Source organism: Dendrobates tinctorius, unplaced genomic scaffold (assembly GCF_039654945.1).
Source record: "Dendrobates tinctorius isolate UK_male_01 unplaced genomic scaffold, ASM3965494v1 ptg000007l, whole genome shotgun sequence".
NCBI lineage: Eukaryota > Metazoa > Chordata > Amphibia > Anura > Dendrobatidae > Dendrobates > Dendrobates tinctorius.
In genome coordinates this window covers 13,691,153-13,703,200 of record NW_027361675.1, presented here as the reverse complement: position 1 = coordinate 13,703,200, position 12,048 = coordinate 13,691,153, and positions in this window count along the sequence as shown.

Sequence of the window (12,048 nt, the reverse complement as noted above, 5' to 3'; positions counted from 1 at the left end):
GAGGTCCTAAAAGCGCCTCCCAGGGTCGTCAGCGTGAGCGGCCGGGCGGTCGACAGCAGGTAAGCACCTTTTTTTTTTTTTTTGCAATGTTATGTTGCTTTGAGTCTAATGTTGCTATTTTTTGTCTTTTTTAACAGCCTTCACAGTGTGCTCCTGATTCGGACGGTGAGGAGGAGGCCGGGCTAGATATAGACCTCCTCATCGATCTGATCCGAGAGCGGGAGCCACTGTGGAATATGGGGGACTGCAGCCACGCCAATCTCATTGTGACCTGTCGGCTCTGGGAGGAAGTATGCCAGCAACTTTTGGCCAACAGGGAGGGCCTCGTTGTTCGGGCCCAGCATAAAGTGTGTAAGTATGCACAGTTCAGTAATGTTGCTGGATGTAAAAGTGTTGTATCCTAACCAATTTGTGTTTTCACTTTTCAGGCGAGAGAATTGTCAAGCGGTGGCGGTCAATCAGGGATCGCTTCAAGAAGGAGCTAAACAATGAGATGCGGGCCCCGAGTGGATCTGGAGGACGCAAGAGCAAATACAAATATGCCAACGCCCTGTCGATCCTCCGGTCAATGATGGTGAGCAGAAGGTAAATATTACCCACTCCATTTAAGAAAATATGTTTACATGTCGAACACTTTTTTTTTGTTCCAGTCAGGGGCCATGCAATATCAATATATTAATTATATTTTTTTCTCTTTATTCCACAGCACCATCTGCAGCACTCGGAAGCCTGCAGAGTTGAACCCACTGCACCCAAGCAATTGGGAAACTGACAGATTTGTTGGAGTTTATCTGCAACTTCCAGCCAACTCTCCGTTGTGGGATGTGGTATAAACTCGGCATGTAAAGAGTCCCACAATGCACGGCATGTGTGCGTCACAATTCCGGAGATAATGGAAAACCCAAGCTGGAACTGGAAATGGAGTGACGAAAGGGATTCGCCAGTTCAAGGAATCTGTGACAAAAAAAGGGGGAAAGGAGTACAAAATAACAGAAATAGCATTACAGTTATAAGTCAGCTTTAACAGTACGAGATACAATAAAAAGAATTATTAAAAACAACCAGCAACAACATTACAGTTAGAAGTGTGCTTTGGAGATACAATAAAAATGCCTTACCAAAGAGTCACCATCAGACGCTCCGCCGGTGAAATTGAGAAGCGGCAATATGTGTCACTTCTTCTGATGAAGTGTCCAATTCATTCCACCAATAAATCAAAGTTCTTCATTTGCATCCGAACATATGAGAAAAATTTCTCTGGGTTTCCTCGTAGCTCCAGGTATAGTGTAGTCATTCTCTTGGTTGTCATGGGGTGGATACACAAACATCGTCCGCGCTGACATGTGATGCACTGCTGTCTCTCTCGCTCCTTCTCCAGAACAATCGCTTTCAAACGATTCGCCTCAACAGTGAAATCCACATTAATCTTCAGAATGTTTGTTATCACACCTTCCATCTTCGGTGGCCACTTGCTCTCCTCTACAACTTGTCAAAGATGGGCTGTAGGAACACTGTATATATAGGTTTTCAATAGCCAATCACGTTGGGTAGCCTCCCATGGGCGTTTTAAAAATCCGGATCCGTCTTAAAACGGATAAAAAAAAATGGAAGAAACAGATGGAAAACTGATGAAATGGAACCGTTTTTTTGCCGGATCCGCTAGACGGATCCGGCAGAAAAACGGGTCGGTTTCATCAGTTTTTCAGACTTGACACCGGATCCGGCGCTCCAGTGTAGCGCCGGAACCTGCCTGTCGGAAAAAATCTGATGTGTGAAAGTAGCCTATGTCAGAAGGAAAGGAATGAAGATTGTGAACTGAAACTTAGACAGATCTTATTAACTAAAAGTATCCCATGACATATTTTAACATCATTTTTCCATGTCAAATTTTCCATAACCTTTAAAGACTGTCATATTGCAGGGTTAATCAAAGTATAAGCAATGTGTGCCAATGGAAGCTTCTCAATTTTTCTGTTCATGGAATCAATTTCACCGATGAGATAGGTATTGTATCCGAATCTCTTAGAAGAGACATAATATAAAGATTTCTCTCAATTCACTTAGAGGTAGACGAAATCCTATATTGTGCTTGAGAATGATTTTATTGGCCTGGAATGAATGACAACTAAGCATAGCTAAAAAAAAAAAACAATTGTAGAAAGAAACAAAGCAGGTACTTAATGTATATATGACTGTCTAAACTGGATTAGAGAAATGCACTCTGATACAGAGATTTACGAGCAGATGCTCAAGGATTCTTACCAACTGCTCAAGCCAAAAGTAGTTAGAGATGGAGCCTAAGTAAGGAAAAATTAAGAAAGGCAAGCAGAAATATCTGCCTAATCTTTAAAAGTGTGAAAATATACATTTTCAGGTAGGTAAATATGACAAACACTGGCAAAAGTCAAAAGTTGTTCACCAATATTTTTTATTGAAATTCAAACAGAGGAAAAAACAAGACTGGAGAAATAGTAGACATCTGAAATGAGATGTTGCATGGCTCTTCCAACAGTAAGTTGGCATTCAAAGCAATGAGGTACAAGTATGTAAGTCATTTCGCCAAAGACTGACTCTACTAGAAAAAGTAGGACTAATGTGGTGCCCTGCATTTTTACCACCACAAAAGGGTTAAATATGTACTGTTTTGTATGGGTTATGTGAGCAATGGGAGTTATGCTTTCTCTGCTAGAGACCACAACACACACACAATTCACCTCACTCCCTCACTTGTCTGGAGCTTAGAGCTTTGCAGACACACCCTAACTGGGAGGGGGAGGAGCAGAGACTTGTTGTTTTCAGTGTGAGGAAGAAGGAGGAGAAGAACACTCTTGGGAGCCATTAGACATGTGCTCGACCCAGGAGTAGAGCTAAGAAGCATCAGTGTGCCAGCCCTAGACCATCCATGCTTTCAGAGCAGGGTGGTAAGCTGAGAGACTGTGTGAGTTTATACAACCAACAGCGCAGTGTTTTCCCTGGGATTACAGCAGCAAACTAGGATCAGTGAGGATTGTACAAGAAGGAACGTGAGCTTCACAAAGGATCCAAGCTGCAAGTTGCCAGCGGAGAAATACACAGTGAGTAGAGGCTATACTAGAAGTTCCAAACTCTGGGAAGCCTTGGTCCCTGAAGGGATTCGAATAGCAGGAAGCTTACACTGAGTCACGGCAGAGTAAGGATATCTCCCATTCTCCAGAGCAGATTGTAACCTTGGTGAGAGTTGTAATATCTCCTCTGAACTGCACCTTAACTACAGTAAATGATAAAGTGACTTTTCTTGTCTCCTGCTTTATTACTCCATGCCTTCTACTTCCATCACCATCTCTGGGGGTCAGCCCTGGTTGGAGAGGGTTAAATATCTGCACTGCCATCACCATCTACTCCCCCAGGGATCATCTGCAGTGCCAGCTATACTACGGTCGAACACTCCAACTGACGTCACGAATCACTACATAAACTTTATTCCCAATTCAATTCTACCCCTTTTACATGACCGCCTGAGGCCACGGACCGGGTCACTGCCACTGTGACATTTCCCATTGAAGTTAATGGGCCCGGTGCCGAGTATCCCATGGCATCTAGGGCGCGTCACTTACAAGATGTGTGTTGAGAACCATCTGGTAATACTTGAGCTTGTAGAATGATTGATACGTCCGCCCACCCTAAAGATATGTATCTACTAGTCATGAGTGAGTATACTTGTTGTTCAGGTTTTCCCGAGCATACTCGGGTGTTCTCCGAGTATTTTGGCGTGCTCGGAGATTTAGTTTTAGTTGCCTTAGCTGCATGATTTGCGACTGCTAGACAGCCTGAATACATGAGGGGATTCCCTAACAAACAGGCATTCCTCACATGTATTCAGGCTGTCCAGAAGCCGCAAATCATGCAGCTGTGTTGACACAAACTAAATCTCCGAGCACACCAAAATACTCGGAGGACACCCAAGCATGCTTGGGAAAACCTGAGCAACGAGTATACTCTCTCATTCACCATTTTGTATTTTGTTATATTTCAGTGTTTTATTTATAATAGAAAAGGATGTAGTCACATTTTCTATGCTATGGCCTCTGGAAGTCTCACTATGTGTTTGAAGTTGTTGCCTACTGCTTTCTATATTTTTAATTTAACTTTTTATTACTTTAATACTTGATTTTTTCCTTATTGTTAAACTGTCCCTTGAGGATTTAGACAAGACATTAATTTGTTTGAACTGGTAATGCTAAATAACATTGATTTCCAATATGTAAGATAAAATGACATTTAACTGGGTGCTCACATGTCAATAACACCATATGTAGTAACTTACAGTCTGTTACATCTAATATGCGGTAATCACCAGTTTGGCATACTTTACACTGCATGCTAAGTGGTCAAATAATGTCATACAACTGAATATAAAAGAGGTTCAATGTTTATAAAAGATAAAATTGTTATCGATTGCAGGCGGATTGATATAATATAGAATATTTAGCTAATGGAAATAGAGAAATGTTGTAAATTAAAATAATTATATTTCAATACATATTGTTGATGCTCAGATCATGTTTCAGTGTATGTGCAGACGATCAGGAATTGACAGCACTTTGGACACAGCACATGTTCGTTGCGTCCAAAGCAGTGCTGTCCACTGAATGCAGGTGAGTCCACATGTGGTCACTGAACTGAGCGGATTCACTGCGTCCAATATATTCTATGGTTGAAATTTCTCTTGTCCGTCTCCGAGGGTGATCCGCGCGCATCTGTGGTCGCATAGTGGGCATGGGATTCCTTGAAATCTGATCCACTATGCTGTAACATCTGGATGCTGCGGGTTGGATGCTGTGGAAGTACACAGAGTCCAACTCACAGCGCTTACTGATCATGTGCACATACCCTTAGGCTGGTTTCACATTAGCGCTTTTTAAGCGCACGCACGGCCGGGGGTAGCTCCGCCCCCGAGCCGGCTCTCTGCCCGGCGTGCCCGCCCCTTGCTTGTAGCGCCGCCTCCTAGCGCACAGCGGCGCCTGCGATCGGTGCACCCTATCTTTAGCATAGGGTGCGCAGATCGTGCGCAGGCCGTGCGCTAGTTGCGCTTTGACCTGCGCTGCGCACTTTTGATGGTGCGCCGTGCACGCCAAAATCAAACTTTTCGGATTTTGGCGCGCACGGCGCACCGTCAAAAGTGCGCAGCGCAGGTCAAAGCGCAACTAGCGCACGGCCTGCGCACGATCTGCGCACCCTATGCTAAAGATAGGGTGCGCCGATCGCAGGCGCCGCTGTGCGCTAGGAGGCGGCGCTACAAGCAAGGGGCGGGCACGCCGGGCAGAGAGCCGGCTCAGGGGCGGAGCTACCCCCGGCCGTGCGTGCGCTTAAAAAGCACTAATGTGAAACCAGCCTTATACATCTGAAATTACTGCAACCCAGACCCAAAAAACCTTTTTTTTATGAAAACAATGGGGTATAGTATCTGCTTTAAGGCTTATATTAGATTATAAAAGAGGTTTTTTTTTCCAGAAACAGCACCACTCTTTCATTGTCTTTTATTGCATGTAAAAAGGTTTATGAGATAGAATGAGTTGTATTTCTGTAAAGTGACTGAGCAGCTGTCCGATTACTCTGGTACTTTCCAGGAAAACAGTGTCCCAATACCAGTGTGCTGTTGTAAGCAGGTTGCGGGATGCTGTGACATACAGAAGGCAGAGCAAGGGTTAATAACTTTACTTTAACAGGGGAATACTCCATGCAGGGAGGTAAACAGTTAAGTGAGGAAATAAACTATTCAATTTGCAAAGGTATGCAGAGTTCAGGAAGAATGAATCAGGTAACGGCAGTCTTGTGAACCATTTAACGTGTCAGAAGTTCCTCAGACTGTGACTCCTGCTGGGAAGTCAATAGCACCAACAACGGCTGGCGCGGAGCTTATACAGAAAGGTCCTGTAGGCAACGATGATCTGTCTTCTGGTGGTAGCAGTCGGTCTCTGGTACCTTCTGCTGAGTCCCTAGTCGATAAGTAGATGTGGCCGAGTCAATTAAGGCCTTAGCGCTGTCTGGGTCCAACGTAGCCCGGCAAGTATCAACTTGCAAATGAGGGTGCAAGTGTCTGTCCCGTACCCAGTTTCTCTTATGTGGCACGTGCGCTGTACTCACGGACACGGAACATACGGCACCTTGCTCTCTCGTTGTCACCGGGCACCCTGCACTCTCTCAAGTCCTTGCGGTTGGAGGCGGGGGTTAACGGACGCAGCCCTGTGCAGCTTCGGTGCTCTGGGGATGGAGCACTCTTCTCAGCCTGCTGCACGCCACCTGCCCATGCCCAAGCTATCTCTAGGCCACTGGGTCTGTCTGCTGCAGTCTGTCATGCTGATGGCAGGGGCCTCTCTGCAGCTTTGCACGCTTTCTATCTCAGCTTCCGGCCGGGTTCTCTGACTAAACACGCCCCCTCTTCCTGGGTCATGGGGCCTGTCTGGTCCCCTATTCTTGCTCCCAGGAAACAGGGAAGGCAGCCTCAACCCTTCCGGTCCTGGCAAGCAAGTACCCGCAGCCCAGTCTTCTCCCTTACATTGTCATGAGTGGGGTGCATCACACTTACTTGCACACAACTCAGGGGACACCAAGTTCATTACAGCAAGCAAACATTTACTATGCAGTTCAGATTCATCAACTTCTAACATGTGGGATGAGGAACATCACTTTGTATTCCTTAATTTCTCAGCACAAAACATTTTCAGCCCTACCATTCGTTCTTCCTGGACTATCCCTAGCCCCAGAAATCTCCTGTCCAGTTCGACATTCCAACTGGTATCAGTGACCTGCCCTTCAGACGCTTCTGAATCCTTCTTCCTCTGTCTGGCAGAGGACATCATGAGCCCATCAGCCCCACACTGAGCTTTGGTCTACTGGTATTGCCTGAATGTCTGCAAGGGATATCAGTTTGGCGCCCCACTACCTAGTACAATTGGTACATGCTGGCTCTAGCAGCTCATGCCCTTGAACTTCACCTCGGTACTGTACTTCCCTATCTGACAACTACCCAGGAAGTAAGTTCCTTTTTTAACATCACTAGACCTAGACATTAGCCATATCTTATCTGTCATAGTACAGCTCTCTCAGCGGTACTATTCTGACTCATGGATATGTAGAACGTATGGTGCCTGGATAAACCTCTCTTTTTGGGCCCCTTCCGTATTGACCTGTACTCACGTTCATACCGATTAATCAGACAGCTTAACTCAGCCACGATCTCATGTAAGAAGACTCCAGGAAAAGAGGGATGCTTTAACTGAAATTCTTGTATTATGATGAAAGCAGCAGGTAAAAAGGAATATTCTTCAGAGGACATGTAAGAAGATGCATACAGATGGAGGGACGATCACAAAATGGAGAATAAGGGAGGGAACAAACATACATCACAGGACTACAGGGAGAGAGTTGGGACAAAATACAGGGAAAGGCAAACTTCTGCCTAGCAACAAGGATACAACACAAGCAATGCAAATATTAAATGATTTCCCAAGTCGTGGGACATGACACTCCCCGTCTGAAATCCTTGGATTTCACGATGTCCTTAATTCTTCGAAGTCGTTCGAACCTGAAAAACAAGAGAAAAGAAAAACATGCATGCAATAATAAACATTTTTAAAGTCCAACTCGTTGTTGTTGACCCGTAGATCACACCGGAAGATAAGTCCAAGTCTATTAAACCCATCTTCGGATTGAGGAAGCCGGAAACATGCCAACTCTTCCACCAACCCAGCAATCCAATGGCAATGTTCAAAGTTCAATCCAATGGAAAATGTCAATGTTCAATAAAACTGGGGGATGAGGAGGTATGCTCCCCGCCGTGAGCAACGTCCAGGAGCAATAAATAAATAAATCTTTATTTTTATATAGCGCTAACATATTCCGCAGCGCTTTACAGTTTGCACACATCATCATCACTGTCCCCGATGGGGCTCACAATCTAAATTCCCTTTCAGTATGTCTTTGGAATGTGGGAGGAAACCGGAGTACCCGGAGGAAACCCACGCAAACACGGGGAGAACATACAAACTCCTTGCAGATGTTGTCCTTGGTGGGATTCGAACCCAGGACCCCAGCGCTGCAAGGCTAACCACTGAGCCACCATGCCGCCCAGTTCAGTTCATGTGACGTCCTCCTTTGGTAGAAGCAGCACGAGATCAGTGACCGGACGGAAGAAGGTTCGGGTAGAGCCCCCTTTTGTCACCTTAACTTCTGTCTTACGAGTCTTTCCGTCCTCGCTGGGCATGACCTTGGTGATAAGACCCATTGGCCAGTCGTTACGATGAGCCTCTTTGTCTTTTAAGAGAACAAGGTCTCCTTCTTGGAGATTGGGACTAGGTGTCTGCCATTTGTGAAGGTTTTGAAGCAGGTGCAAGTATTCGGTCTTCCAACGGTGCCAAAACACGTTGGCTATGTGTTGTACTTGCTTCCACTGACGTTTGTAAATGTACTTGTTATCGAAATTCCCGGGAGGAACTGTAGCAGCTCCAATCTTCTGTGTAAGAAGTGTAGCTGGGGTAAGAATCATTGGAGAATAACAACGTGGGACTTGGAGTTGCTCTAAGAACTTCAAGGACTTCTTCCATGTCTCCCACCTTTGCTGTTTCTGAGTCGGAAGCGGGGTGTCCCAATCAGTGTTCTCGGCAGTGAGCTGTCTTAACAGTATCTTGCCTTGAATAGTGATGGATGCTACAAACCCGAGAGGATCGTAGATGCTGTTTATGACAGATAGGACTCCTCGTTTGGTAAAGGGTTTGTCACAGGGCGACACTTGGAAGGTGAAGGTGTCCTGTTTGATATCCCACAGTAGACCAAGGCTGCGCTGTGTGGGAGGAACATCAGAACCTAGGTTGAGGTCCTTTAGGTTCGTGGCATGGTCCTCAGATGGAAACGCGCTCATTACTTCTTGACTGTTAGAGATGATCTTTTGGAGTCTGAGGTTTGATGTGGATAGCATTTCCTGTGTCCTGGAGAGTAGGTCAATTGCCTCTTCACTTGTGGGCAAGGACTTGAGCCTATCGTCTACGTAGAAGTTCTTCTCTACGAATTGACGAGCATCGGATCCGTACTCTCTCTCACCTTCCTGGGCTGTCCGTCTCAGTCTGTAGATCGCCACAGCAGGTGAAGGACTGTTGCCGAAGACATGGACCTTCATCTAGTAGTCTATGACTTGATTGTTGACATTGTTGTCTTTGTGCCATAGGAACCTAAGATAGTTTCTGCTGTCTTCCTTCATGATGAAGCAATGAAACATCTGCTGGATGTCGGCCATTATAGCAACAGGTTCTTGTCTGAAGCGGATCAATACTCCAAGGAGGCTGTTGTTCAGGTTGGGTCCAGTTAGTAGCAGGTTGTTGAGAGAGAGGCCTTCATACTGAGCACTGGAGTCAAACACCACTCTGATCTGGTTAGGCTTGTGAGGGTGATAGACACCAAAGGATGGAAGGTACCAACATTCTTCTCCTTCCTTCAGTGGTGGCGCAGGTTCAGCATGATCTTTGTCAAAGATGTTCTGCATAAAGTCAATGAAATGCTTCTCCATCTCTGGTTTCCTCTTTAGGGTACGTTTTAAGGATGAGAACCTTGCAGTTGCTTGCTGCAGGTTGTTTGGCAACCTCGCTCTTGGGAAACGAAAGGGTAAAGGAGCTACCCAACTGTTGGAGTCATCTTGAACAAATTCTTTGTCCATAACCTTTATGAATTCTTTATCTTCCCTTGTGGGTGCTAACTTGTTGCCTTCACTTGTGGAATCGAACACTGTTGACCCGAGGTTTTCGTCCCAGGGCTGGAGCATGTTCATGTTGTTGAAGGATTCCTGTTGCCTCTTGGTGTTGCTCACTTTCTCTTTCACCCAGTAATGATGTGGGCATGGCTGAAAATGAGTGCTGCGACCATTTGGCAAGATGTGTGTTTTGTAAGAGGAGATGTTATTAGGTCTCTTCATCTTGTGTATGCAAACATCACCTATAATTACCCAGCCTAGATCAAGGCGTTGGGCAAATGGTGCGTCGTGTGGTCCGTTAATTTGCTGACGTACCTTGTGCAGCCGGAGAATGTCTCTGCCAAGCAGAATCAGGATATCTGCGCTGATGTTGAGGGCTGGTATCTTGTTTGCTATCCCCTTGAGATATGGGTGATGAAGAGCAGCCTCTGGGGTTGGGATCTCTTCTCGATTGGATGGAATCTGGTTGCACTCGACAAGTGTGGGTAAGGGTATCTCCACGGTGTTGTCGAGGGATGTCGCTATAAGACCACTGGCCCTTCTCCCAGAGACCTCTGTAACACCGCTGCAGGTACTTAAGGTGTAAGGGTAAGCATTTCCCTTTAAGTTAAACATATCAAAGAGTTCTGACCTTGCAAGTGATCGGTTGCTCTGATCATCCAAGAGGACGTATACCTTCACGGCTTTCTCTGGGTGACCGTTGGGATATACGTTCACCAGGCAAATCTTCGCACAGGACTTGTCCCAGAGACCTTCTCCGCAGACTTCTGTGCATGAAGAAGATATTGTGGTATGACTTGCAGTTTGAGCTGCGTCCTCCCCGCCATGGCTCGTGGTGGGGGAAGGAGTACGTGTAGAGTCAGGACGGTATGGGTGGAGTGCTTGTACGTGATCCTCACTGTCACACTCCATACACTTAATTGTAGTTTTACAGTCTTTAGCAAGGTGTTCAGTAGAAGCACAACATCTGTAGCATACCCCAAACTTCTTTAGAAGTTCCTTGCGTTCTTGGAGCGGTTTCTTCCTGAAGCCGATGCACTTTTTTAAGGGATGTGGCTTCTTGTGGATGGGACACTCACGATTTGGGTTCTCTATCTTTTCTCCCTTGTTGTTCTTGCCTGGGGCTGATGTTGGTAAGGGAAGAATATCCGTCTTCTTCACTGACACTGGACCCCTGCGGTTTCTGTCATTCGAGCGTGTGCTCACGTATTTAGAATTAGGTGAAGCTGGGCCACTGGATTCTCCATAGGAAAAGCTTGGGTCGTTCTTACGCTCTGCAATGTCTTTTATAAACTCACAGAAGTAGGAGAACGGAGGAAATGACACTTGATGGTCTTTCTTGTATTTTGACCCTATTGCAGTCCACTTCTCTTGTACATTGTATGGTAGCTTGGAGATAATGGGGTTTACTCCACGAGCAGTGTCCAGGTAGCTGAGGCCAGGTAGGTGGGTGTCTGCCTTGGCCAGCTGGAGCTCTAACAGCAGGTCACTGAGCTCTAGGAACTTTGAATTGTCCTTGCTTGATATCTTTGGAAAACTCTGTAGTCGCTTGAACAGTGCATCCTCTATGGCTTCTGGACTGCCAAAGTTTCTCTCTAGTCTTTCCCATGCAGCCATGAGACCAGCCGTTGGATTACTGATATGTACAGACCTGAGTCTCTTGACACGCTCTGTGGATTGTGGTCCTAACCATCTGATCAGCAGGTCCAGCTCTTCCGCAGCAGTGATGCCGAGGTCACTAGTTACGGTTCTAAAGGCACTTTTCCAACCTCTGTAATTTTCAGGTTGGTCGTCGAACCTTGTGAGACCGGTTTTAGTAAGTTCACGACGAATCATGTACCTTGCAAAGTCGGACATGTCTGTTCTTTCTGACTTAGGATGCACAATTGTAGGCTGAGCGGTGTTGTACATAGGGGTGGAGACGTCTTGGCCTTGAAACATGGGGAAGTATGGAGTGGCATATGCACTTAGTCCAGCAACTGGTTTGGTGGGTATAGTTTCTGCTACCTGCGGAGGTGGCACTGTGTGGTTGTCGAGGGTATAATGACCTGCCGGCATATTGGGTTGCATGTAGGTATTAGCCTGTGGAGTTTGGTGAGATGCAGGGTTTTGGCGCATACTGGAATATGAAGGAAGTTCAAGTTTGGGAGCATTGTACTGACCTTGAATGCAGGATTCTGTAAGTGGATCGGCATCCTGGTGCTCTGGAGAAGCGTCAACACCATCAGGTGTGTTAGTGATGATCTGCGGTTTGCCATCTTGGCTTAGCACGTAGTCTCTTGTGCGTTCAATAGGGTCTTCTGCCTCCATTTCACACAAACTGACGCTGT